The 25,055-nt window shown below is 45.1% G+C and overlaps 1 long non-coding RNA gene across 1 annotated transcript in view; it reads right to left on the bottom strand.

Annotated features, from left to right (window-relative positions):
* The window catches only part of LOC110341695, a 38,805-nt gene that overhangs the window by 11,631 nt on the left and 2,119 nt on the right, over nucleotides 1–25,055 (bottom strand). The window contains exons 2-6 of the long non-coding RNA XR_002383675.2: nucleotides 23,620–23,788; nucleotides 20,713–20,803; nucleotides 18,222–18,976; nucleotides 1,676–1,758; nucleotides 1,267–1,322 (exon numbers count right to left, since the gene is read on the bottom strand). This is a non-coding gene — a long non-coding RNA (uncharacterized LOC110341695). The remainder of the gene's footprint in view (nucleotides 1–1,266; nucleotides 1,323–1,675; nucleotides 1,759–18,221; nucleotides 18,977–20,712; nucleotides 20,804–23,619; nucleotides 23,789–25,055) is intronic.

Consider the following 25,055-nt stretch of genomic DNA (forward strand, 5'->3'; position numbering starts at 1 on the left):
ATGGCAGAATGAAGACATGGTCCTCAGTGATGTAGCTACCTATAAATAACCCCGAATCCATGCTCAGGGAAGCAACCCTACTGAAACCTACTGGGTCATCCAAAGAAAAAGGAAGTATGTGGAATTAGAGGGGAAACTGAGGAGCAGAAGGCGATCCGTGTATGTGTGAGGACAACATAGGTCAAGGGAGGTGACTATGGTCAAAATACATTACATACATGTATGACATATAACAGCGAGCCCGCTATTATATTAAGTAACGTGCTGATGGAAACAAACAAAACTACGTATGATGATGTAGGGATGGAATAATGAGAGGAACAATGGAATTTTTCTCCTCTTTTACATATTTCCTTCTTCAAGTCACAGAAACATAAATATAATAAGACTTCTACTTCCCATGCTTTGTACCTTAGTTTTATTTAGAAACAAATGACTCGCCACAGACTGTAAGGACAAGGATCGAGACTACCCGGGCGGGGCTTTACCATTCTCAAGTCAGAAAGGAAGTGCTTCCTATAGGAGAAGCTTCCATTTTTGGTTGTGGCAGGAGGAAGGGTGTTTCTCATGCTGTTTCTGTCCTGAAGTGTGCAGGGAAAGCTGCCTTGCTCTGTCACCCATTTACAGGTTAGTAATGACACCGCGGGTCCTAAGGTAGAAGGTTGATACAGAAACCAAAGCGAATAACTGCCTTGTTTGAAATCTTGGGCCTCTGAAGTGGGGCTCTCTGAGACCTGAACCCTGAGAGTCTTGGACCAAGGTGAAAAGAATTCCCAGCTCAGTGGGTGCTGCCCTCTTTGGATTAATAAGTAGTGCACAACCGAACATTTGCAAAGGTTCAGATACAGCCCATGGGAGTTCCCATAATGCAGAAAACCTACCTGCAGAAAGGAATTCATTTTCCTTGCTCTGTGCCAGCTATGTTGAATTCTTAATGTCTGGTTTAGAGAGAAGTAATTTAAACCACAAGCATATCTGGCCCTTCAAACCCAATATGGTTGTAGAACAGGCAGCACATCTGATTACTGGGTCAAGGATCATCAAGGGAGATGGCCAGCATCCAGGTGTTCCTTGTCCCCAGGCGTGGACCCTGAGCAATCTAATTCCTGCTCCAGGTTGGGTAACAGCTATGGCAGCTAAGACCCCTGGAGTTCTGTCCTTCTGCAAGAACTTAACAGTTGGCTCAATATTTTTTTTTCCGAGACAGGGTTTCTCTGTGTAGCTTTGTAAGCCAGGCTGGTTTCAAGCTCACAGAGATCCACCTACCTCTGACTCCTGAGTACTGGGACAAAAGGCATGTGCCACCACCATCCGGCTATATTCTTAAAGAGAATTATACAATAGTTAGAAATATTTGCAAATTTTATTTTAAAAAAATGTGGGTCAGGGCAATGGTTCATCCTAGCTACACAGGCCGGAGAGCCCAAGTTCAATCCCCAGAACATAAAACGTCACTTGTGTTGGCATGTAGCTATGATCCCACCACCCCTCCTGTGAGATGGGAGAATAAATAGGAGAACCATCTGTAAACCGAGGGCCTATAGTATGCATAGCCACAGGAGAAATGATAGCGAGTCTGCCTCAATGAGGTAGAATGTGAGAACTGAGTCCCAAAATAAGTACACAAACAATGAAATAAAAATTCAACGGTATTTCAAGCCGGGGTAGTACACACCTGTAATAGCAGCATACCGGAAGCTGAGGCGGGAGATTCGTAAGTCTGAGGTGAGTCTGAACCATGGCACCGTGAGACCCTGTCTTAAAAAAAGAAAAAGTTATGCGAAGGAGCATATAAATTCTTCCTACGTTAACCAAGAAACAAACTGTCTCAGAGACTCCTTCAGTGTTCCTTTTCTGTCTCATCAGCTAGAGTTTATTCACGCACACTCCTGTACCAATCACTGGCAGAGACGTAGGATTGCCATTACTTAACTAGCACGGTGAGGTTGGAGTTGAGGGAGAGCAAGCATCCTTTACCTTACCTCGCTGCTGTGCTGGACCACAATGGGCATGGGAGATGTAGGATGCTGGCCGCAGTGGAGAAGATTGCAACAGCAGAGCAACCGTCTCAAGCAGCGGCCGCGGCTCTTCCTGCATCAAAGCAAAGAACATTTCCCCCACGCAGGCACAACCTTGCATGAGAAGCAAAAGCCTTCTCTGGGTTCACGTATGTTGCAAGAGGCCCAGCCCTTGGCCTGACCATCAACTCTGAGGTCAGTCAACCAGGAGGAACAGAAAGCTGGTTCCTCGGGCAGGCCGAGAGCCACAAACTTCAACTCTTTACTATTTCCCCCCAGAAAGTCCCAGTTTTGAAAACTGTAAAAGGGCACAAAGAAGGGGAAAGAACAGCTAAATTCAAAGAAACACAGCAACTGGAGCAATAGAGAGAACAGAGCAGATGCAGTGAAGTCTGCAGGGGGCTCTGAAACGACACACACTTCGTCACAGCTAATGACCGTGAGAGATCGCATACTCTCTGGAGAAGAGAGGCAGGGATAAGGCGGAAGGCACCCTGCAGAGGGTGAAATGGTGGCCTGTGTAAAGAGCTTGGGGTTCGTTCTCATTTTGAACAGAAACAGGTATGTGTATGATATGTCATCTTAGTAATCGGCAATCCATTAAGCTAGGCATGCTGGTCTATGCCTACAATCCCAGCACTGGGGAAGTTGAGGCAGGAGGACCACCTTAAGATTGAGTCTGACCCATCAGTACACAGAGACTGTCTCAAAAAGATAAATTTGTTTCTCCTGCCCCCACCAAATAAATGAACGTGGCTGAACGTGGCTTTGACTCCCAGCGTGTGCGTGAGAGAGCCTCCAGTCTTGAAGTGTCAGAGCTGGTGGGTGCAAATGACTGAGGTACTGAAGTTCAAGTCCGCCTCGACCGCAGCCCAGCCCTTGTCCCCTGTGAACTTAATTGACTTCTTCCTATTTTCAGTTCTCCAGTGTTTGGTTATAAATGGAAACCATCTTTCCTAGCTTGTTGTCTGTGCTTATTTTGTCATAGACACAGGGTACCCCGATACAGGGTACTAGCCACTGACACAGGGTACCATAGATGCAGGGTACTAGCCACTGACACAGGGTACCATGGATACAGGGTACTAGCCACTGGCACAGGGTAACATAGATGCAGGGTACTAGCCACTGGCACAGGGTACCACGGATGCAGGGTACTAGCCACTGGCACAGGGTACCACGGATGCAGGGTACTAGCCACTGACACAGGGTACCATGGATACAGGGTACTAGCCACTGACACAGGGTAACATAGATGCAGGGTCCTAGCCACTGACACAGGATACTAGCCTGAAGTTTGCTTTCAAACCTTTGTCCCCAAACTAGCAGCAACATACAAATGCTGGGACTCTCACCCAGACATGATGAGCAGAGACCCTAAGGGGAACCAGCATTCGGAGTTTTAAGAGACCCTCCTGGATTGTCATGTGTCCTCTCGTCTGGAAATCACTGAGGAGGAACAAGGGCCGGGCCTCATGGCCTGGGTGAAACTGGCTCGGCATCTCCTATCGGCATGAACTTGAACAAATTAGGAGACTTCCCTGTGCCTCATTATCTGCCCCAATCCCATCCATCTCTGAGGGTCAAATGAACGGTTACTCATCAAGGGCTTCACTTGGGATCAAGCCCTCAGCAATCTGACGATGGCTGTAAGGATTCAGGCTCACAGCCTGATTCCCGGGCTAGTGGGGAGGTGCAGGCAGGCTGTGGGGGTATTGTGTTATCCCTAGCCTATCTTCCTGTGCTTACCAGGAACATGCCCGAGGTTTGAGTGCAACAGTCATATTAAAAGGTGGGGGGGGCGCAATGGACAACAGCTGCAGAAGAAACTCACTTGTTAAGAGCACTTCCTGCTCTTCCACAGGGCCAAAGTTCAGTTCCCAGCGTCCACACCAGGAGGCTCACAGTCACAGCTTCAGGGTGTCTGAGGCCCCTTGCAGCCTCTCCAGGTACCCCGCCACCACATGCACCATACATACGTGTTAAAAAAGTAGATAAGATAAAATAATTTTATATAAAAAAGTACTCCCTTACTTGTCAGTGCAGGCAAGAGTCTATTCCTTGTCCTAGGTGGTGATTGTGTAGAAACTGAGTTGGTAATATTCCACTGAGTTCTTCATTTATGCATTGTATGACTGTGCTACAATTCACGATGAAATAAGTCAGGAAAAAAGTGTGGGATGCTAGACACTTAAAATTAATCACTCATAGTGATTAATTAGTCATGATGGATATTAATTTTAGATATTTTCTTTCTTTTCTCCTCTGCATATATATTTGTGCCCAAATGTATTATTTACTCTCTGTTCCTTTGTTTTTAAGAAACAGGATCTTTAATTTGTAACTCCAGCTGGTCTTGAATTTGCTATGGAGCTCAGAGAGGTCTTGAACTTGTGTCTTAACTTTCCTGAGTTCTGGGTTTAGAGGCATGCACCACAGTTGCCTTATTCACTCACATATTCAATCAGCCTTCAGTTCCTGGCTACATGGAGTTTCCAGGAGACTCACTGAAAATCTAGAATTTATTCTTAACCCAGCAGTGGGGGAGCTGCTAGCAGACATCGCTATGAGCTCAACTGCATCCCCACTCCACCAATGTGACTATATTGAAAGGTATAAAAGAAGAAGGCTCAATAATGTCATTAACAGTGGGATCTTAATCCACTAGGGCTCGGCCCTTATAAAAAGGGAGAACAGGCTAGGTGTGGGAGAGTATGTCTTTAATCCCAGAATTTAGGAGGCAGAGGCAGGTGGGTCTCTGTGAGTTCAAGGTCAGCCTGGTCTACAGAGCGAGTTCCAGGACAGCCAGACCTACATGGTGAGATGCTATCCCCCCAAAGAAAAAGCGGGAGTGGGGATCATCTGGGGCTGTAGTTTGTAGGTAGAGATCTCACGTACCTGAAGCACTGACCACGCCCGTTTTTGCATGGTCACAGGTATGTGGGGAAAGGCAGAGATAAAGGTCAAGGAAGGAGGGTGTCACTCTCTCTTGGGGCTCCAGTCGAGGTCGGAGACCAGCAGAGCACTGACCTTAGTTCTCGACTTCCAATGTAAGTGATTTCTCCCTAACAAAATAACATAGGACATCCCTAGCCTGTGTATGGTGATCCTCCGCATCATCTGGTGTCAGAACGTGTTGGTTTCCCCGACCAGCCGCAGCTTACCGCTGCAGCAACTGCAGCGCCTAGCCACGTCTCAGGAGTCTCTCCTGGGTTACCAGGATTTTCCCAACTCAGTCCTGTTTTCCCATCAGCGTGGTTGCAGAAATTAACACTCCTGCCACGCTAGCCCAACAAACCCACGGAGCTTGCAGAACGAGTGCCCCTGAGAAGCCACGCTGTTTCTTCACCATTGTGCGTGCTCCCACTCTAGAGACCGGCCCTTCTGTGCAACCCCGGCTCTGCTGCTCTACCTTGATTCCTGCTGCAGAAACGAGTGTCCTGAAAGCTGCGTGAAAGCCGTGCTGCCCAGCGTTTGTTTTCCTTCCCCACCGTAAGGTTCGGTGGCTGTCCCTACCCGGGCTATTTTCCCTTCTTTTAATAAATCTGGCTCCCTTTTAATAAATCTGTAAAAGCTGCTTAGAATTTTTCAGATTTTCCTTGAGGAAACTGAGCTTTTGCGATGGAGCTGTGTTTGGCAGTACACGTGTGCCACCTGCTGGCCAAGCATAGTTACTGCAGGTAAAAATCCTTACCTCAACCCAAGATAATTAGAGGTAATAAGCCTTGTATTCTGGTACTTTGAGCTGGTGATAAAATTACCTACTCTACCATGGCGGATAATCTTAACATGCAGAACGTTAAGGATCTCATTGCTTTTTATATGAATGACATCCTGAGAGAGAATTATGATATGCCCCAAATATATTTGTGTCTAATGTTAACGATAGCCTCATAATACATATACTATTCTGCAAGAGAAGCCTTAATATCAGGGCAGAAAGCAGGGAAATTGTGCAAACTATTGAAAAATTAAAGTAAAAAATTCAAAATCTCGAGATCAACAGGGAAATATCTAACAAAGTCGATAACTTAGAACTTAAAAATAACCACCTACAAGATGGTATTGGTTCCATGACTACTGTCCTAATAGCCAAAATATAATCCATTCAGGAGGACATTATCATACTGGCAGAAACAGCTCATTCATTCCATGTCTGATGACTTGATTAATAGAACTCAAAGACTGGAACATCAGATTGGTAAACTTACTGAAACAATTCATTCCATGTCTGAGGATAATGACCGGCTATCAGATAGAACACTGTTCCAAGAAGGCAACTTACATGCCATTCAGATAATATCTAAGGATGAGAATATTAAATGCTCGGAATTGCATATAGATGGTGAATTCAAGAAACTGACAGACTGTATGACGTCCTTAGATTTTTTTTTGACCCAGGAAGTTCAAGCATCAGAGAAACAATGGTCTATAGGCTACAGGTCTTAGATAATCTCCAATCTGATACATCAGAGTTTGAAATACAAGCAACAGGTTATGACAGAGGTTTACCTACACTTCTCAAATGCCAGGAAGATTTTCCTAAGGTTGTTATGCCATCTCCTATGGTCTTCCCAGTATCTAGGACTGAAAAACTATCAACAAAGAAGCATCCAGATGGTTTCCTTGCTTACCAGTGGGAACGGATACAGAAGAAGGGCCTGAAGGGAATCAAACAAGCCATTGTTTCTTATGGTATTCACTCCCGTTATGTCAGGGAGTTACTGAATTCTTGGGTGAGTGTGAATAGGGTGACCCCAAAGGATTGGAGTTGATTGATCTCAGTGGTGCTAGAAAATTCATCTCAAATACAATGGAGATCTTTATGGAGGGGAAGACGAAAAAGCCCTCCAGCTTCAAAGCCTAAAGAAAGGTTGTGAAGCTCCTCAAGATAAGATTCTTTGTGAGGTGCTTATGCTGACCCACAGGTTCAGGCTGCGTGTGACGAACACATATTGACTTTATGCCACAGAGCAGCTCTGAATGCTTTGGATAAGGTTCACAAACCAGGAGAAAAAACAGAATCTAATACCAAGGTGGTACGGGGTCCACAAGAAAAGTTCACTGAATTTTTGGAAAGACTGTACAGAGCAGTAGAATTACAGGTAACTGACACAGATTCTAGGCAAACACTTATAGAATCTCTAGCTAATGAGAATGCAAATCCACAATGCAAACAGGTACTTCGGCCATTAAAAATCAGATCAGCACCATTGAACAAATGGGTCTTGTGTATGGCTAATATTAAGTACAAAGATCATGATACAGAAGCTTGGGTAGGAGAGGCAATTTCTAAAGGCTTGAAGAGGCACCAAGATGCCCAATGTCTTAACCGTGAGGATATAGAAACTTGGGTAGAAGAAGCAATCTCCAAAGGTTTAAAAAAGACATTGAAATACCAGATGTTTTAGCTGTGGTAGAGCAGGACATCTGAGAAGAAATTGTAGGGAAAGCATTCCTAGAGATAATGCTGCTCCTAGGAGTGATTCATGCAGAAGGCCACAACCTGTAGGAGGTGTGGCAAAGGCACTGCGGAGGACAATCTCTCTCAGGATGATTAGAAGATCCAATGTATGTTGTAAAATATAATACTGCTCTGGATGATAAATTAGCTACTGAAGACCCAAATGACCAGTTAAAATAAATAATAAGGACATTATTGGCCTTGGGGACATGGATACTGATGTCACCATCATCATAACTCAAAAATCTCTGCCTTCCCATGCAAGAAGTAAACGTTCAGTTTTTAGGGATTGAAACCATATCTCAAGTAAAACAAAGAACAAGATGGGTTGACTATATAGGGCCAGAAAGACAAAGAGGAAGACTGAGGCCATATGTTGCAGACATCGCTATAAATCTCTGGGGTTGTGATCTATTGCAACAATGGAATACCCAGATTAACATTCCTCCCTTATCAGATATGAATCATAAACAACCTCTTAGTGGTAGAAAAAATATCTTAAGGCACTATGGAAACAGATGCCAGACATACAGGCTGTACAGAAACAGGATGTTAGAGCCAAATCTACAGAGGAACCAAAATGGCTAACAGATGAACCTGTCTAGGTAGGTCAATGGCCTATGACCTCTGAGAAGCTAGAGGCTTTAGAAAAGGTGGTTCAGGAACAGCTAAGTGATGGACATATTGAAGAATCTACCAGTCCGTGGATTCTCCTGTATTTATGATCAAAAAGAAGTCTGGCAAATGGAGGTTGCTTACTGATCTGAGAGCCATCATAAAGTAATCCAGCCTGTGGCCTCTCTACAACCTAGGATACCATTGCTTTCTCTGATACCTAAAGGATTGTCAGGGACCTCTGCCATAATCCAGAGTTATCAGCATCACGCCCTCATAGGGAGGATGTGACTCCAGACTACCCTGCCACCCCTTAGGACATAAAGTAAATTGCAAGAAATAGGCCGGCGGTTTATCTGTCAGTTAAAGATTAGCTTAATGAAGACTCCCTAGTCCATTAAGAGATAGGCCTAAACAAAGACAATAAATTGTAATAGATAGTATCAGATCCTGCTGTCAGGTTACCAGCAATACAGAATGCTCTACACCTCCCACTGACCTCTTGCCCTGCCAGCTTCCTGCAGCTGCAGTACACCCCCCACTCCTTCCCCTATATAAATCCCTTTGGGATGAATAAAGTTTGTTGACTTGATCAGAATCCTGTCTTGTTGTCCTTTCTTGTATTTCTTGTCCTTCATCTCTCTCCTAGGTGCCCCCCAGACCTACGTTGAATGTCCCGCAGGTCAGGACAAAGCATGCCAATTGTAGTAATTGATCTAAAAGAGTGCTTCTTCACTATACTTTTACAAGAAAAAGATAGGGAGAAATTTGCCTTCACAGTGCCTACCAATAACAATTCTCAGCCAGATAGGAGATTTCAATGGAAGGTTTTGCCACAGGGAATGTTAAATAGTCCTATTTTGTACTGGTATTTTGTGCAAAAACCTCTGGAAATAATTCACAAACAATTTCCACAATATATAATTTACCATTATATGGAAACCGTCTTCTGGCTGACTTGAAAGAAGGAACATTGGAAAAGATGTTTGAGGTAGCAAAGGAAATTTTACCTCCCTGGGGATTACAGATTGCTCCTGAAAAAAATACAAAGAGGAGATTCTATTAATTATTTAGGTTATAAAATATATCTACAAAAAATTAGATCACAAAAAGTACAGATCAGGAGAGATTGTTACCAGACTCTTAATGATCTTCAAAAACAACTAGGAGAAATTTCTCAACTACAGACAACTATTGGAGTAGAAAGGCATGATTTAAAAACCTAAAAATGGCCCTAGAAGTAGACAAGGACTTAAGTAGTCCACAAATATTATCAACTGAGGCTGAAAAAGAATTAGAATGGGTAGAAAAAAGAATACTAGAAGCACATGTGTACCATGTAGATCCAAAACAAGACTGCAGAAAAAACCCCTCAGGGATTTTGATGCAGAGGGAAGACATCATACTAGAATGGATATTTCTGCCACATAAACAGAATAAAAATCTAAAGGCATATAGAAAAGATTTCTGATTTGATTTTTAAAGGTAAATTAAGGCTTCATCAACTAACTGGAAGAGACCCAACAGAAATTATTGTACCTTTAGCTAATGAAGAAATTTCCTCCTTATGGAAGGATAATAAATATGGCAAAGGGCTTGTGGTAACTTTGGGGGGAACTACTAGTAACAATTATCCCAAAACAGAGAGAATCAAATTCTTAAAGAAAACAATTTGGATCCTTCTATGTATTGCAAGAAAAACGCCAATCTCTTGAGTCCCTACATTCTATACTGATGCAAACAAGTCAGGTAAGGCAAGTTATAAATCAGGAAATATAAGTAAAGTAGTTCAAAGCCCTTACAACTCTGTACAAAAGGCAGGATTGTATGCCATTCTCAAGGTACTTATGGATTTTACGGAGCCTCTCAATATAGTTACTGACTCTTGATATGCAGAGAGAGTTGTCTTACACAATGAGACTGCTGAATTTGTTCCTGATGATATGGAATTAACCTCATTGTTTATCCAATTACAGAAAACCATCAGAAATAGAAGTCATCCTATATATATATTACACACATCAGATCCCACACAGGTCTGCCAGGTCCTCTAGCACAAGGTAATGATGAGATTGATTGTTTATTAATAGGAAGTGGCTAGAAGCGTCAGAATTTCATTAAAAACACCATGTTAATAGCAAAGGCTTAAAGAAGGATTTTCTATCACTTGGCAATAAGCCAAGGAAATAATAAGAAACTGCCCCCACCTGTTAATTCTATAATCAAACTCAATTACCAGATTTCCAGCAGGCAGTAATCCCAAAGGTATTTGCAGAAATGAAATTTAGCAAATAAATGTGTTTTACTCTCCAGAATCTGGAAGTTTAAAATATGTGCACCATACAATAGACACATTTTCAGGGTTCCAATGGGCTATTGCTCTTAGTTCTGAAAAGGCTGATTCTGTTATCACACACCTCTTAGAGGTGATGGCTGTTATGGATATACCTGCAGAAATAAAAACTAACAATGCTCCAACATATGTCTCCAGCAAATTGGAATAGTTTTTCAAACATTATAACATAAAGCACTTAACTGGTATACCATATAATCCCACAGGACAAGCACTGGTTGAGAAATCTCACGACACTTTAAAAAAAATTCTCCATAAACAGCCAGGGGGAACAAAGACCCCCAAACACAGATTATATAATGCCTTATTAACTTTAAACTTTCTTAATGCTAATGAGAAAGGACAAACAGCTGCAGAAAGACAGTGGACTACAGAAAAAAAAAACTTCTGAATTAAATTAGCCGGTGCATTTCAAAGATGTAATGACCTCAGTTTGGAAACCAGGTTATGTGTTACGTTGGGGAAGGGGTTTTGCCTTTGTTTCTGCAGGAGAAGAAAAGCTTTGGATTCCATCAAAATTGATCAAGATTCAATCAGAACAGGAGAAACCTCTAGAGGAGGACAGATGACAGCTCATTCACAGAGTCATATTCCACGAGGTATATGGAGACCTCACAGGAGGAAAGGAAAGTGTTTTGCTCTTGTATTCACAGGAAAACCCATCTCCAAACAGCGAGAAGATACGGAACACGTGGATACCTAAAGAAGGGAGGATGGCTACCCAAAGAACCATCAAACAAAGAAGAATCTAACGTTTGGTATCAATGTCTAATTCTCTTAACTCTTGTCCTTATAAAATCTATTTCTCTTTACTTCTTAATGCTCCTTTGGTCCCAATTCACTTAAACCAAAGCTGACTTTGAAGTTGGATTTGACTTTTCTCTAAATCCAAGCATGTTGTTAAAATAAAATTCAGAGTTTCTGTATTATATCAAGGAGCTAATTGATGTAAGACATAAGAAGAGAACAAAATCTGGGAACTGTCATCTGGTTATTTGGTTTTTCTCTGAAAGTCTAATTTCCCTCACATTTACTCTATTCCTTATTGTTGCCTTTCCCAGTATACATACATATAAACATTGAAATGTCCTTGTTGACATTAACATTTGAGTTTTCCACAGAGGACAAAGAATTTCCTAACAGCAATCTTCAACACTTCAGAAAGAAAATGGGGCCCCACTTCATCGATTCCACCTGATCCGGCTTGATGCATCTGAACTGACAATTATCATCCTGAAAATGGTTTGGGACTGCATCACTCTAGACAACTCCAGACTAATTGACTGATATGGTGCATCTTCTACACTCTGGACAAAGCCTCAGACAAGAGCTTCAATCAACATTAGAACTTCAGTCAAGAACTTCAAACAAGCATCTCCTGCCAAATAAACAGAATACTAATGTTGTAGCTAGTCCACTTGAGACTTTCACTACACTAATATTTTCTAACAGGATTCTATGAGGTTATTGTCATCCCATTTCAGCAGGAAGTAATTTTGAGAATACTATGCCCCCTTTCCCTACTGTTGATATTACAGGATAATTTACATCTGCTAGGGTTAGTTTTCAATTATTTAGGGTTGGGATTGGAAGGAGGTGTTCAGACTTGGGCATCTCTTTCAGATAAGTTTAAAGTTTAGATGGGATAGATATGCTTAGGAAAGGATACAGGTAGATTATAATTTTTTATCACCTTCTATGTATATATGCTTTATATATGTTTGAGACAATTTAGTTTGTTTCAAGTCTAAATCTTTTCTTTAGACTAAAAGGGGAATTATAGGTAGAGATCTCACATACCTGAATCACAAGTGGGGGAAGGCAGAGATAAGGTCAAGGAAGGAGGGGTCACTTTCTTGGGGTTCCAGTTGAGGTCGGAGACCATCAGAGCGCTGGCCTCAGTTCTTGGCTTCTTACATAAGTGATTTCTCCCTAATAAAATGGCATACGACATCCCTGTCCTGTGTATAGTAATCCTCCGCATCAGTAGCTCAGTAGTAGAACACTTTGCAGAGCATGCTGGAGGCCCCGGGTTTAAACCTCAGTACCACTACAAGAAACCAGGGGTTCAGGAACCCGGGGAAAGACCACAGCAGAGCAGGCAAGCCAGCAGAGAAAGCTGCAGGCTAGGGAGAGCCCGGAAGGAGCAAACTTCCTAACATCTTGGTCTTGGGTTTCAGAACTGTGAGAAATGGCTGTCTTGTAAGGGTGTGACGTTGAGTCCTGACAGCTCTGACAAACAGTCCGTCAGATGATACCTACTTCCCACCCTGTTCTGCTTCCTTCCTTAAGCACGTGCTGTCTAGCTTCCTCCCTTGCTAGCCTCACCTCCTGCTCCCCTCAGCCTTGCTCATTCTGGCCCAGCTACAAAGTATCTTTCCTAAACCTCAGCGACCACAGTTTTGCTTTAGGGGCCTCTGCACTTCCTGGCAGTTCAGCTGAGAAGTCTTTTTCCCAGAAGTCCACAGGACTCCCCCCTTCACCTCTTCCCTCTTCCTGTTACTCCTCTTGTTTGAGTCCTAGGCTCCCCCATGTCCTTCACCGAGGCCCCTGCAGGGCCTCTGCCAGTACCAGAATCACCTCTCTGCCTTCAGCAAAGCCACTTTGAACTCTGCAACCTCTTTAACCCCTTTGCGGCCGTTGTCACCCAAACTGATGTGTAATGTGTGACATGAGAATTAGTATCCGCTTAGGTTTGGAACAGGAGATGCTGTGACTGCCACTGACCACTCCAACCAAATGAAAGTACAAGTGTTCAGTGGGTCACAGCCGAGAAAATGGATGTCACTTGTGAATTTGTTGCTATTATCCCAACTTTGTGAAAAGACACATGTGCAACCACCTGTTTCTGACACGGGGCACTCGGAACAGAAAAGGGGCCAACAGAAAGCCGTCTTGGACAGGATGACAGTCAACGTAAGCACGGAAGGGTCCTGGGGGTTAATACAGGAAGTCATACTCTGAGAAGAAAATGCTTAGGTTAGCTCAGGGAGAAGGGCAAGGGCTTGGCTATCCACTGAGGTGATGAGATTTGGGGCAGAGGTTAGCTGTGGTCACAGAACACCAAGGTCTGAAGTATACTGTCAAACCAAGAGGGTGTCTCACCTCATTGGGAAATTTAAGGTGGTGCTTGATATCGTTGGGTTTTGTGTTTAAGCTTTTTGAGATAAGAACTCACTATGTAGTCCAGGCTAGCTTCAAACTCAGATCCTTTTGCCTCCATCTCCTGAGTGCTGGGATTACAAGCTTGGGCTATCACATCTGACTGATAGCACTGTTTTATGCAGTATCATTGTTTTTATTTATGTGGGTAACAAAAAGCATTCAAAAAGACTTAGGAGGTGGGGCTGAGAATGTAACTCAGTTAGCAGAGTAGTCTCTTATTCACAAAGCCCTAGGCTCCCTTCCTGGTACTTCAGAAAACTAATGTGATGCCTGCCTGGAATCCCAGCACATGGTGGGGACATCTCAGATTCAAACCACAACATGAGGTCACAGAATTCTCAGTCAAACTTTACCCCAAGATAGCTAAGGAAAGAAAGGAATCACTGGGGTCAAGGTTGGATAGGGAGGCTGATTACAGAGATGCTTAAAAGTCCAGACTGTAAGCCGGGCAATGGGGCACACACCTTTATTCCCAGCTCCCGGGAGCCAGAGGCAGGCAGAGCTCTGTGAGTTCCAAGGCCATCCTAGTCTACATATCTAGTTCTGGACAGCCAGCTACACAGAGAAACCCTGTCTTGACCTCCTCACCACCACCCCCAAAGCCTGAAGACTATAGATATGTTGTTTGTGAAAGACCCCTACCCAGGACCCCCTAGGAAAAGAAAAGCAAGGCCAGGCCGTTGCCTAATGAAAAAACCCAGACCAGGTGCCTCGCCCAGCTGGCAGGATGCCAAACAGGATCTGTGGTCACCAGAGCAGTCATGGGACCCAGATAATAATTGCTGAAGGGTGCCAGGGTCTTTTATGTGGCAATACCAGGACACCTAGTCCTTGGCAACTACCCCTGCCCCCACTTGTGTCTATGATCACCATAGTAGTCATGGGACCCGGATAATAATTGCTGAAGTGTGCCGGGGTCTTTCATAAAGTAATACCAGGAAACTTAGTCCGTGGGAACTACCCCTGCCCCTAAGATGAGCCAATGAAATGCCTGTTACTTATGTAACCATTAAAACTCTATAAATACTGTGCTCCCTGCAAGCCTGGTATGCTCTGCACCCGAGTTGCAGTAGCATCTGCAGGCGCCTGTGTACTCAATAAATCACCTCGTGCATTTGCAGCCAGTGGTCTGGCCCCAGTTCTTGGGCAGAGGGTTCGGTTCAGTGCCCAGCGCTTTGATGCCGAGGTCTTTCATTAGTAGTGACAAGGTCTGTGTGACCATGACCATGGCTGAGAAGATAGAAGAGACAGTCTCTGAGTAGAGAATACTGAGCTTGGAGTTGACACCTCTGGGGTTGAGCTTCATTTCAGCTCTGTGACCTCTGAGAAGGTGCCCTGTCCTCCTGGGCCTGCATTTCCCCATCTGTATACTGAGAGTACATTGGGGAGTGGGAACCCTTAAGCACCATAGTAAATGTGAGGTGTTTCAGATCCCAGAGAGACTCTTGTACTGTAATGCAAAACAAACAAAAAAACACTCCCGTCTCTGACACACTGAAAAAGCTGAAGGAAAAACATAGTAACACGAGAAGGAAGCCCACAATGGAGGATTCTTCAGCGCCTCACTTCCTGGTTCCTGGTTCTTTTTCAGTGGTGGGTAGTTCTGGAAGAATACTGTAAAGACCACATTCTCTTTTGCAGACGGGAGGCACTGCCGCCATGTTGGGAGACAGGCACAGGAACCAGGAGGAGAGGCTGAGCTCTGTGGAGTGAACACAGCCCCTGGGGATGAGCTTCACGCCCTCCCTACAGGTGCAGCCTCTTGGTCCATCCTCCCCTGGGACCGTAGGCCTATGCTGCCGGCTCCACTTATGAACTACATTGTACATCTGCTGAAATTATCTGAGAGATGTGGACAAGGGCAGAAATGCACATTGGGGTGTGGGGACGTTGTATGCATGTATGTTGTAGGTGTGTGTGTGGATCTGAATGCTTATGCATATGAAGAGAGGCCCGAGGTTAAGATCAGATAGATGTCGTCTATCACTGTTTACCTTATTTCCTCCCTGAAGCTGGGGCTTGCCATTTCAGCTAGGCCAGTGAGTTCCAGGATTCTACCTGTTTCCTGCACACCCTGCACCAGAGGTGGGTTACAGGCACGTTTTTCCACGCCCTGCTTTTATGTGCTGGGATGCAGGTCGTCATGCTGCTCAGGAACTATTTGACCACTGTGCGTGTCTACAGCTCCCACTCTGTTTTCTTCATTCCAGGACTTTGTGTCTTTATCTAGGTCTCTTCGAGAAGACTTGGCCAGAGGGCATCACTTGTTGCTAGACTTCCTGATTTATCTTTCATGTTTGAGAAACTTGTTTTTCACTGAAGACCACGTTTCTATCCAGTCTGACCTTAAACTCCTTAAGAAGCCAAAGATGATCCTAAATCTTTGATGTTCATACCTCCGCCTCCGGGGTGCTGGAGTTACAGGTCTGTGCCAGCATGCCTGGTTTACAGGATTTGAGGATTTGAACTCAGGACTAGATAAGTACTCTACCAAGTGAGCTGAACTCCAGCTGGAGAAACTTCTCATTTATTCACATTTGTGTTTTCTAATGTCTAATGGTTGCAATCATTTGAGAAGCCATCTCAAAGTTCTAGACAGTATTGAAAGCCTTTGTCGTCTAGCTTTCCTGTTTTTATTGTTTGTTTGTAAACAGATTGCATCTTTATTGGGAAAAATAAAACTCAAGTCCAGGCTGGAGACGCTTGCTCAGCAGCAAGAGACTGGACACAATCATACTCAACTGTAATCCCAGCATTTGGGAGGTAGAAACAGGAGGATCAGGAGTTCAAGGCCATCCTTGGCTATGAGACTACGTCTACTTTGAAACATGATCCTTAAACCAAATAGACTGACAAATGCTTACAGTCCTTTACTTGGGAGGCTGAGACAGGAGGATCACAGATTTGAGGCCAGCCTGAGCTACACAGTGAGTTCCAGGTAATGCTGGGCTGCACAAGACTATTTCCAAAAAACATGACAACAAAGGCCCAGCAAATGAAACAGCCAGGACCCTTTCTTGTTACTCTCTCAGGGAAGCTTCATTAGTCTTACAAAGTCGTTAGCAGAGGTAGGACTGAGTCCCCATGAACATGAGATGCCAAGAGGCCATCTTCTATACTGCTACTCTGATGTATTTCTGGGTCATTATGTTCCCATGGCTGATTCTAGACACACCACAGGGATACCAGTGGCCAGAAGTTAGCTTTGTCAACTTTTTTTCCACCCATAAGTGGTATGATGGTTAGTTTCAAATGTCAACTTGCCACAACTTAGAGTCCCCCAAGGGAAGAACACTTGAATGAGAGACTGCCTAGGTGATGTTGGCCTCTTAATTGCTGAGACATCTGTCCAGTCCATTTTCTTGAATTCTTAAGAAAGGAATCCTTAGGAGTGAAGGTGGACTTGTCCTTGGGGGGGTAGATAGAATGAGTTCTTACTCTGCAACTATTTGGAATAGGATAGAGGAGCAACAAGAAATCTAGAGTGCGGCACACACCTCTGATCACAGAACGCCATGAGTTCAAGGCCCACCTGTTCTATTCAAGAGGATCCAGGCCAGGCAGAGGTGTATAGTGAGGCCCTGTCTTATAAAAAAAGAGAGAAGAAAGGCAGACAGAAACAAAGGAGGAAAGAAAGGGGGGGAGAGAAGGAGGGAGGGAGGGAGGGAAGGGAGGAAAGAGGGGGGGAGTGAGGGAGTGAGGGAGGAAAGAAAGAAATGCACAGTATAGATGGGAGAAACCAGAAATAGAATGAATCCCTGGCTATTGCAAAGAGGGAAAGGGAATCCTAGTGCTAGAAAACAGACCCACAGACGTTTCCCAAACCCACCATCTTTTATGATTATGTTTATTGGGGGATACTAGGGAATATGACTGTACCTATCTCAGCATTGTTTGTAAATCTCAGGCTTGCTTGCTTCCCATGTTCTGATCAGAAGGAAGCTTGCTCTTATATTGCATTGCTCTTATGTTGGCGCAAGAGCAGTACGAAGCTCGAGCTCTCAGTGCTCCATTGTTTATTCAGGAAGTCCTAGGTGCAAATTTCATAGTCCAAGCTAGACCTTTAGCATCCAAGGCTGCTCAAAAGGAACCAAAGCTCCTTTGCTTCTCAACTTTTGAAGACGTAACCTACTCTACCACTTCTGAACATCTGCTACCGGGCTAGCCAGGTGTCCCTGGTCTTGGTTCTAACCCTCCAACTTGATCGTAGGCCTGAACTCAGTGAACCACAGCGGCATCAGAGCTGCAGCCATTAGTACCCGGCCAGTCTCCCTCCCTGCGTGGCACAAGCTGTGCTGGCAAGTGTGACAAGTGATTTATCAAATGTGCTTCTCAACATGGGATGTGTGAACCTTTTCACTATCCATTGAGTGTGTTTCCAGTCAAGGTGAGTGCTAGCCTTCTAAAAGGCCTCGGCTTCTTCTGCTGCAGGTAAGACCCTGTCAGCCAGGGAGCTGTTGTTGGCTAATAATTATATTAGGAGAAATTATTTAAAGATTGTTTCCAGAATCAGTGAGAAAACACAGAAGCTAACTTAGAAACCAAAGAAGGAGGGTGGGACACAATGTGTCCACCACCGCCCACCACAGTCCCCATCTTTACTCACTGGTTTACTTTTTATTTTTGACCTAGGCCGGGCCAGCGGCCGTTGATCCTCTTAGTGACAGAGCACTCCAGTCTCTCATGCGTGTCTGTCATTCTGCACGGCTCAGAATCAGGGAGGTGATGTCCTGAAAACCTGCACGGGCTCATTGTCAGCCATGGAGAAGAAGGGGCGAAGATTTCTGCCTTTCAGCTTCTCGATTGTTTATGTTGGAAAACAAATGGGAGGCGTGCGTGTAGGAGCAGGACCACGAACCTTGTTCTTGAGGTTCTGACGCAGGAAGAACTGCTGTGACCAAGTCAGGAGGGGATTAGATCATGGCCAACTTCTCCAGTCAGGCCACTTGCTTTGCCTTCCTCCCACTCCTCTCTGGTTAGGTGGGGCCTTCCCGAGTCCCGTCATGCTTCAGTGCCTAGGCAGGTGCATCTGGCCCCTTCCGGAGCCTGGAGTTCTGCCATCTATTGCTCAACCTCAACCTCTTGTTTGAGTGCTTGGCCTCCATCCCCAAGGCTTCTCCTGGCAGCAGTTCTTGGAGTCAGGTTTCCTTTCATTTCACAAATCACCCCAGGACTAGCTAAGCCAATCGCAGCTCTTGAGACTTGGATAGAAATGACTTTTTCTTTTTCTCTCTGCTGGACTCTTCTCCGCTTGCTAGTCCCTTGGTGTAGAAAGAGGGATTAATAGGAGCTAGGAGAGCTGGATTCATCAGCTGGGGATACAGGCAAGAATATGCCTTCATGACCCAACCGGGTCTTTATCTGGAAGGAGGAAGGGTATATCAGTCATGATTTCCCTAACTTTGGAACCCCAAATGATCAAGATTTTAATTCCACTCTGATTCTTGGTCCCATGGCTGTTCAATGCCTGATTCTGGCCTGCCTTATTCTATCTCTTTTGTTCATTCAAACATACTAGCCAGGGAACCAAGGTAAGAATAGAAAATTTCCACTCTGCTCAGTAAGCCACCCCCCTACACACACACACACACACACACACACACACACACACACACACACACACACACACTCAGCATCGACGTACATATTGTCTTAAATCACTCAGCCCAAAACCAGACTTCTCTGGCACCAGAAGAGCCAATATCTGGGCTGGACTGTAAGCATTTGATCCCCACACTACGGAGGTGGGTGGTCAAAGATCCAACCCAGGTGATCTGTTCACTAGTCATCCTTTCTGATGGTGTGGGCTGCAATTTCAGAACTGTACCTTTGCTCCGACTTTTTCCCAGGAGGAGGAAAGGGTCACACAAAGCCATCTTTTGTTGAAAGTCTACACCAAAGGGGCCTCTCACAGGGTTTTCAGCGTTGGTTCTCTGGGTTGTTATGTTTCTCTGGGGCTTTCGGTGTTAAGATGGGACTCATAAAAACGGACACAATTTATCTCCAACGTGCTAGGTGGCAGGCTCTATGCTGCACGTGTGCAATCTCCCCCTCAGCAGACCTAAGAGGGAGGAGCTGACAGCTTCTTTCCACAGAGAAGGATGCAGACGCTTGAAGAGGCCTACTGACTTTCTTCTTAAGGAAAAGGCCTGTCAGACTCTCCAAATGACAAGTAGCCTCCTGGTAGGCCCAGCCCACTCTCCCCAGTGCCTTCAGCTTTCACAGCTTCTGTATTACCAGAGGCTAAGGAATGTCCCCAGGGGTTGAACTTTCTTCTCTCTAGAAACTCAGAGTCAGGAGTCTGTGGGCAGTGTTGCCGAGGGTTGGAGATACTAAGCAGCCAGGGACTCCTCAGCATCGGACTGTTGGTCATGTAGACCACAAACCAGGTGTGCCCTCATGATCGGGTTGACCACGGGCCCACACCAGACTCCAGAAAAGAGTGCTCGTTGCCATCTCTGGCCTTCCTGGGGCAGACTAGGAGTAGGCAATGGAAGAGAACTGCAGAGTTCCCCGACTCCATCCCTTCATCTGCGGAACGGCTACTGTTCCCCTTTCTGCTTCCCAAGTATGATTGACTGGTCACAAGCTCACTCTCACACTGCTTAAAAATCTCCTTTTCTTCTCTTTTATTGATTTTGTGTTGATATGGGGTCCTCACTATGTAGGCCTGAAGCTTATCACCTAAAAGAATGCACTGGCTTTCAATGTGAAGCAATCCTCCTAACTTAGCCTCCAAGTGCTGGGCTTACAGGCATGAGCCACCACACCCAGCACTGTTTCAGTTAAACCACGTTTCTTTTTTTTTTCCTACTCTGAAGAAGAGGGAATAATAAGTTCTTATCCCTAAAATATTAAGTTCCTTCTTTTCTCTTAAAAATAAATTAAAGAAGTGGGCTTGCTCATTGCTGAGTATATGAGCTGTCATGTGGGGCAATAACTGAGGGAGCTCCGTGTGTGTGTGTGTGTGTGTGTGTGTGTGTGTGTGTGTTGTGTGTAGGTGCATACGGAGTCATAGGTCATCCTTGAGTGTTGTTCTTCAGGAACCATGTACCCTGGTTTTCTTGTTCGTGGTGGGGTTTCACATGCAGTCTTACCTGGCCTGGACCTTGTTGTGCAAACCAGGCTGGCCTCAATGAACAGGGTTCCACCTGCCTCTGCCTCCAGAGTGCTGCGAGTCCATCTACCCTGTTTTGAAGAAAGGGTCTCTTAGTGGCTGGGTGCTGGGCACTTGGGTGTAGGTTGCTGGCCAGCACATACCCAAGACCCACATGCCTCTGCCTCCCTAGTACTTGGGATTACAGGCAGCCTGTAATCCTGCTTTCCTTAGGTTCTGTGGATCAAACATGGGGTCCCCATGTTTCCACAGGAGGCATCTTACCAGCAGAACTACGCCCCCCCCCTTCCAGACCAAACCAGCCTTTCCTATGCCAGGCCCAGGGATTTCCATTCTTTCAGCCTTCCTTTTTTTCACATTCTTGTTTCTAGCTGACAGCCTTTGAAGCTGAGAATTTCTCTTCTTTCTCTTAAGCCAGCAACAACAAACACAGAAAGGCAGGAAAGCTTGCTGCCATTGTGCTGAAGGGGAGGCGTAGAATTTCTTGCACACACCAACAAGGAAATGTAATCTCGAGCATTTATCACGGGGCAAGCTGGATTGGGGAAAATGCCAGGCAGTTTGTCATTTAGCAGAGACATTCCAACTGGGAAAGGGACCCAAACCTCAGGGATTGATATTCAAAAGCCTGGGGTCTTAGACTCTTCTTAATGAGCAATGTGTTCTCCCAACTGCAAAGTAGTTCCTCAACTGACATTAAAAAAAAAATTACTGTGGGAAATTGGAAGTGCGCCCAAATAAGTCAAACACCAAAAAAAGTCACACATTGTAGAAAATGAGCCCTATATAGAATCCCAACTTTTCCGTTAAATATATATATATATAGATGCATTGACCTAAGATTCTATGGAACCACATATGGTGGTTCACACCATTAATCCCAGTACTTGTGAGGCACAGGCAGGCGGATCTCTGTGAGTTCAAGGTTAACCAGTCTGTATAGTGTCTTCCAGGACAGCCAGGGCTACATAGTAAGACCCTGCCTCACAAAGAAAAGAGAAGAGGGGAGAAAAGAGGAGGGGAGGGGAGGGGAGGGGGAGTGAAGGGAAGGGAAGGGAAGGGAAGAGAAGAGAAGAGAAGGGAAGAGAAGAGAAGAGAAGAGAAGAGAAGAGAAGAGAAGAGAAGAGAAGAGAAGAGAAGAGAAGAGAAGAGAAGAGAAGAGAAGTTTCTGGCATTTAATCAGTCTCACGTGTTTTCTATCTGCTCCAGGACCCAGGTCAGAGAGAATCTCCTCAGGCTTTTGACTAAAGTCTAGTGTATTATAAGTATGATATTTGGCTTATATACCGTTACTGAATCAGGGACATCAGGACAACATGAAGAGTTATTCCCAGAGGCTTCAATCTCTGTACCATCTTGAATCGCCCATCTCCATATCTTACATTAGAATAACCATTTATAGGGCCCCTTCCTTTTTAAAAAGAGGCATTTGCTTCATGCAACCAAAGTTCAGAAGAAAAAGAAATATCTTCTGAAAGCGGGGGTCTGCCTCATGCTCCCAGTCCTCTCTGTTTGGGGCTTGGATTCCAGGAAGCATAGTCCTCACCTTGGATCTCTTCTTTCTCCCCAGGCAGTTTTTACCACATCCCGGTCTTACCAGCCAGTACACAGCCTCCTTTTCTAATCCTGTGCCCCTTGTCCCACAGCTTTGGAACTCAGTTCGAGGGGAGGGAGTAACTGAGCCTTCTCGGCTGTCAAAGGTCTTTGCTATCTGAGCATTGCAAAAGCAAATGGCCTAATCTCTATGTAGACAGGCAGGGCCAGAAGGAGGCAAAGACTCTTATTTGTCATAGAAAAACTGGAGTGGGAGAACCAAATGCCTCCAAGATTATCCCGCCCAACATACACAAAGGGGGAAACTGAGACCCAGAGAGAGTAAATCGATTGCCCGAGGTCACCCGCAGTTACTCAACTATTAAATAATTAAGCTACCATGCTACCTAGTATTAGGCAATGCTTTTCCTGTATGATTCTCCCCCACAACAATCTTGCATGATAGATACCATAATCTCTGACTCACAGAAACAGAAGCCAGGTGACTTGTTCAGGTACCCCCCTCCCCAGTTAAGTTCCAAGCCAGGTTTCCAACACACTCTTAGCAACCCCTCTGTGAATATGAGCCTGCACCACAAAAGTTGTGAGCATACTGAACTGTCTGTGTCTAAAACATGATTGGCAGGAGGTAACTGGTGTTTCATAAGTGACCAGTCCACGGGGAGGGGGAGGGTACGACACCTGGGCTCCCCAGGGCAAAAGGATTATGTTGCCTGACTCATCTTTCCATAGGCCTCTCCAAGGGGGCTGAAGATGTCGACAGACCAGTTGAGGCTGGATCGGGTGCCAAGCACCGGTGCATTTACTTCCTGGTTCACCACATCCCTGGCGTTTTGTGGTGGAGGACACAGAACGGTCAAGAGGATGTGATCTTTCTCACAAAATGGTGTGAAATCAGAGGCTACACAGCTCTGAGGACTGGGGTAGAACAGGGGTCACTCTTCCCCGCCCCTTCCGTCTCCCGGATGTCTGCCAACCCCCTATGTCACAGCAGACTCTTGGCCAGGCCCTCTTCCCTCTGTACCACGAAATGTTCTTTCTGCAGACAGCACCCTGCCCCAGAGGCTGCCTGGTGAGTTGATTCATGCACAGCTCTCTCAGGAAATCCTCTTACTCCCTTTAGGTAGCACAGCTGACATTTAACGGTCAAATCGCCAAATTTCCAAGCCAGGAAGGAGGTTACACTAAACCAGGCTGATTTCCCTGTTTCTAAGGTTGTAGGGTGTCTCTGCTCCTCCTTCCACAGCCCGAGGAGTGAGGCTTCCAGGGTTCTGCCCATGCAAAGTATACATGCGAAACTTATTTGCATATTGTCCTCAAACCAATGCCATACCTGCTGGACATTGGATAACTCCCAATCGCCCGCTCCTGTCTCAACACAGAAAGACTGAAGTCCTGATTAAAGCTATGGTGCTTTAGGCAGACTGGGGGTGGGGTGAGGACCCATGACTCGAAAGATTCCAGGTTCTTCTGTTCCATGACAAAACGTTGTACCGGACACACTAGGAAAGGCAGCATAAAGAGAAACGGTTGATCCAGAAACGCAAAGCAACCCGGAGAGTGGGAGTGGGTTAGTGAGCACCAAACTGTGCTCCACGAGACCCTCCTCCCTGAGCAGGCTCTTGATCCTCCATTAGGTCATTTGCATAGGACCCGCCTCTCCTGTGTGTGAGTGTGAGTATGTGTGTGTGTATTGTACACTGTGTGTGTGTTTGTCATGTACACTGTGCTTGTTGTGTGCAGTTCAGAGGAGGAGGGGTTCCCAGTCTTGTGCCAACTTTTATATGTTAACTTTTTTCTTTTTTAAAAAAAGTGTGTGTGTGTGTGCGTGTGTGTTTAGGGGTTCTTTCCATCCATCGCATGGATTCCAGGGACCAAACACAAGTACTTTTTCCTGCCAAGACATCTTACTAGCCCCTGAAGTTAACAGTGGTCCCGCCACAGTGGCAAGGCAGTATCTGTAAACCAGCGTTTTTGGTCACCGATCCTGCATGAGATTCTGTGCCCTTCTCTCTGGTCTTCATAAACACCTGGAGAGATGACTGTCAGTACATTCTACTGGCTTGACTGAGTTCTCACACAGGACATCTGAGAGAGGTCTACCCGTCTCATTGCTCAGCCTCTTCCTTTGTCACAACCCAGCTCCCAGTCTGCCACTGGCCTGGGCTGCTTCATGAGGAATGGTAAACTTCCAGAAATCATCAGGTTAGTTATTAAACATATCAGTGATTAAAAATCAAGCGATAAGGGACAGGGAGCTGGATGGCTCAATTGTTAAGAGTGTTCGCTGCTGCCTGGCGTTGGTAGCGCACTCTTTTAATCCCAGCACTCGGGAGGCAGAGGCAGGGGGATCTCTGTGAATTCGAGGCCAGCCTGGTCTATAGAGCGAGTTCCAGGACAGCCTCCAAAGACACAGAGAAAAACAAAACAAAACAAAACAAAAACAAAACACACACACACACACACAAAGAGTGTTCATTGCTATTGCAGAGGACAGGAGTTTTGTTCTCAGCACTCATGTTGGGTAACTCCAGTTCCAAAATATCTGACCGATACCCTCATCTGACCTCTGAGAGCATATGTCCACATGTCCATACATGCAGACAGCATACATACATCAAAATACATCTAAGAAAAATCCAAGCTATATAAACTTTACATTAAAGGAAATATATTTAAAATGAGGTAATAAATACTTTAAATTCACCACTATGATCTATGATGCTAAGGTCATTTTCATCCGCTTGGTAGAAACTCTGGCTGTGATGG

Source organism: Mesocricetus auratus, unplaced genomic scaffold (assembly GCF_017639785.1).
Source record: "Mesocricetus auratus isolate SY011 unplaced genomic scaffold, BCM_Maur_2.0 Super-Scaffold_100006, whole genome shotgun sequence".
Lineage (NCBI taxonomy): Eukaryota > Metazoa > Chordata > Mammalia > Rodentia > Cricetidae > Mesocricetus > Mesocricetus auratus.